Source organism: Pelodiscus sinensis, chromosome 2 (assembly GCF_049634645.1).
Source record: "Pelodiscus sinensis isolate JC-2024 chromosome 2, ASM4963464v1, whole genome shotgun sequence".
In the NCBI taxonomy this organism is placed as follows: Eukaryota; Metazoa; Chordata; order Testudines; family Trionychidae; genus Pelodiscus; species Pelodiscus sinensis.
Window position 1 is genome coordinate 43,656,877 of NC_134712.1, and position 4,162 is coordinate 43,661,038.

Here is a 4,162-nt window from a genome sequence, read left to right on the forward strand (position 1 = left end):
GATATAGTTTCAAGTACTTTCTTATCCTCTCTGGGACATCAATCTAAATACTTTAATTCCATCTTATGAAAATTTTCTAATTTTAAAAAAATTTCAAGTGCCAAACCATACAATTCCTGGCCAGATACTATCCAAAGTATCTTTAAGTCTTGCAGTAAAGGCAAGGAGGTAGAGATGGGGAGCTACTGGGAAAAATAAAAGGAGCTTCACAGAGTGAAGAGGTGGGTCAGTAATTCTCTTTTGTAGTGATGTATAGCTGGGAAAAAAGGAGTCAGAGTACAAACATAGTAGCTAGGAGAGATGAAACAGGGAGCAAAGTAATAATAATTTAAGAGTCCTCTCTGTTTACTTGATAATAATTATGTCTATGTCTAGACTGCAGGCGGATCTTTCGGAAAGCATCTTTCGAAAGAGCCTCTTTCGAAAGATCGCGTCTAGACTGCAGGCGGATCTTTCGAAAGAGAAATCCGCTTTTTCAAAAGAGAGCACCCAGTGAGTCTGGATGCTCTCTTTCGAAGACGGCCTATTTACATTGAAGAACGCCTTCTTTCGAAAGAGGAACTTTCGAAAGAAGGCGTTCTTCCTCATAAATTGAGGTTTACCGCCATTGAAAGAAAAGCCGCGTTCTTTCGAAATAATTTCGAAAGAACGCGGCTTGAGTCTGGACGCAGGGGAAGTTTTTTCGGGAAAAGGCTACTTTTCCCGAAAAAACCCCTGAGTCTGGACACGGCCTATTGGAGGAGAAAAAATTCTCAGCAATAGCAAAGACTACAAGAGTTATTCCTCACCTTTTTTGAAAAGGGTCATGGACTCATTCATTTCTACCTGCATGGCCATCAGGCAACATGTAAGCTCCAGACAAAACATAGTTGAAACAAGGACAGTACTTTGCCATAACATTAGTTTTGGCATCAGCTGCTGCTCAGAAGTTAGAGATGATGCTAAGAGTATGACACTAAAGTAATAATGTCAAAATAAAAGTTTCTTATGGAAACATTGCTTTAAATCCAAAGGATCTCAAAAAGGGCATAGGAATGAACACACATATTTGGTATATATTAATCACTGATATCATGAAGAGAGACAGCAGAACAATGACATGAGCAAGAAAGCAAATCAAAGAGAAGAAATTAAAATACCAGTGTACTGACTGTGTCACAAAAAGAATAGCCCTTTGCACATAATAGAATGGAGACTGAAGGGTAGAATGGAAAGCAAGAGATACCAAACTGTTGGCTTTGTGTGATCTATATTGTTACATTATGGCTCTGTCAGGGATGTTGATTACACTATGGTCCAACAGTTTTTGTGTAGTTGACTGAGTAAGATTGAAGAGAAGGATTTATCATTCCAGTGCTGTGTTTACTTTCCACTTTTATCTTTCTGTTTAGTTCTAATCCTAAACTCATGGTTGGTGTTTACCAGATTCTCCCCTACATATAAATCTTTAATGCTGTCCCTTTTGTTAGGGACAGTCAGGCTTTTTGGCTGCTATGCATGCTGGATTAGAATTCAATCCCATCCCATTTATACGAACAGCCAACATTGTCACCTCTATTTGAGGTAATCCATCCTGCATCCAAATAATTAGTTAACTATATTTAGTATATTTGGCCTTCCTAAACTATGTGACATCTGCATGTACGCAGTGGTTTACAATCATGTTGTTTTTTCCTTCTAAAAAAATCCATAACAATATTGTCCTTTCTCATAATAATTTCCCTCCAATCCAGTTTCTGATAAATGTCTTCTTTAAAGATGCTCAATAATCTATTGCAAATAATGCCACACTCACAAATGAACTAGCTATCTTTCATGGAATAGTTTGACTCAGTATGGTTTCTCTGCATCTAGAATACAATATAATATGTCTTTATTGTGGTTGAAAGACAACAAGTATAGCTGTTTTATTGGAATATACCTTCATGGTTTAAGTGAAGTTAGTTCCTTTAAATTGCTTTCTTGTTTTATGCAATATGAAATCTGCTTTTTGTACCCTGCTCACCATCAAAGCTGCTATTTGGACTCTGGAGTAGATTGTTTAGTTCCCTTCATCAGTCTCGAGTCAATGAGCAGTAGCAAGATATTTTACTCATCTGTTATGGTTGTTGTGGATAATCTATTTTTTAACCAAATTTCACCAGTACCCAGATGTACTTTGCAAATATTTGCATATTCAAATATTTCCAGCTGACATTTTCCTTGAATTGCATAATGCATTTGTATAATAAGATTAAGGAATTTTTATAATCTTTGGATATGAGAAGTTTCCCATTAAATTTTTGTGATGCTGTTTTCTACAGTATCCCATGTCCAAGTTTCCATCTCTCAATGTATCTAATAATTTGATTAGGCCAGAAGTGGGGAACCTTTTTGGGGTTGGGGGCCACTGAACCACAGAAAAATGAGTCGCATACAAGTGAGAAGCAAAAATAAACAAACAAACCCTCACTGATGTGGCCCCCAACTGAGAAGGAGAAAGACTCTCCCCATACTCCCCTCACACACCAGAGTCTGGGGGGGGGGGGGGGGGGGCAGGTGAGTAGATTTTGTATTGCTACAGCCCTGAACAGCAAAGGGGCTGTGTGACGGGGCTTCGCTGTCTTTAGGGGCCTGGGCCGGGACCCGGAGTGGGGGCGGGCCCGAGTCTCCCTCCTTCTCTGTAGCACCTAGGGCCAGGCAGGCCCTGCTATCTCAGGACTGGGCTTACCAGGACTGGGGAACTGAGAGGCCTTGGGACTAAGAAAGGCTGGAAACATGGGGTGAGGATGGGTGGACAGATACACGGGGGGTTGGGCAACCCCAATGATGACAGGGGTGGAAGCCTGAGGGGAAGCCTGCCCCATAACAGACTGGAGTGCCAAAGTGGGCTCCCCAATCCAGATCCAGACCCAGACCCAGATCCAGGCAAGCTGGGGTGCGCATCTGGCCCCAGGGCCTTAGGTTCCCCACCTCTGGATTAGGCAAAGAGGAACTAGGGACTCCTGAACTCTGATCAGTGGTGCTGGATCTAAGAATGGGAGTGCTGCTACATCACCTGGTTTGAAGTAGTCATAACAAACACCAAATACCTGTTTCAATGGTTTCCATCATCAGCACTGCAATTATAAAAATTATTCCAGCCTCCCTGACTCTGATGCTTACTCATAGTGCAGACTGGGGAAGCCACTAACTTCTCTTTTGCTGTTTCTCCACCTGTAAAATGAAGGCAACAATGTTTGCTTATTAATAACAAACAAATGGTGTGAGGTATTCTAGGCAGAGTTGCCAGCTGGTACAATTTTTATAGTAAGTCTCATAACATACAGCGGGTTTTGTTTTTTAAAAAATCAACAGCTTCTGGGGTTATAATATTACATGATAATCACAGCTTCTTCTTTTATAGATAACTGGCACATTTACCCAGCATTACTTGGGACCTTAAAGAGGGGCTTAGGACATGGGGCTGGGAGTGTGGAGTGCAGGTTGGGGGTGGGGGGGAGGAGGTGATCTGAGCAGTGGAGTGTGTGTGTGTGTTGGGAAGCTACCGGAGGGCGGGGAAGTGAAGCCTGCCTCCCCGAGATTCTTACCCAGGCTGCTTGCTCTTCTCCTTCCTGTCCCTGTCAGGCAGAGAGAGCAAAGTGTACAACTTGTCTGCCCCCTGTGCTTCCCAGCCAGAGTGAGGAATGCAGCAAACTGTGCACTTTCCCTTCACTCCCCGATGAAGGGGAACAGCCAGCAGTGTCTCCATACAAATCTAGGATGAGAGCTTCAGCCCTCCCACTATTTCTCTAAAGGGCACCTGGGGGCGGGATGCTCAGAGATGAGGCAGTCCCAGGGTGGGAAGGTATCTCAACTAGCTCCTTTCCCCTGTCTGATGATTCTGTCTTTTTCCTGTATGGTTTTCTGAGAAGCAATCCCATTCCAGGCTCATCCTATTTTCCTGGCACAACCAACCCCTCACCTTGCTTTAAGTTATGATAAGAGGAAGCTGTATACTGACGTTGCTGGTCCTCACTCATACTGTTTAGGAAGAGTTCTTGAACAAACAGACAAACTGACAGATAAACTCTCTCAAATATATAGTAGATATTCTAGTCATCATGGTTTCAGAGAATGACTTGAAAACATGGCAGCAAATGGCTAAAAACCCAGAAAGCAAATAAAAAGAACTTCAAATTTA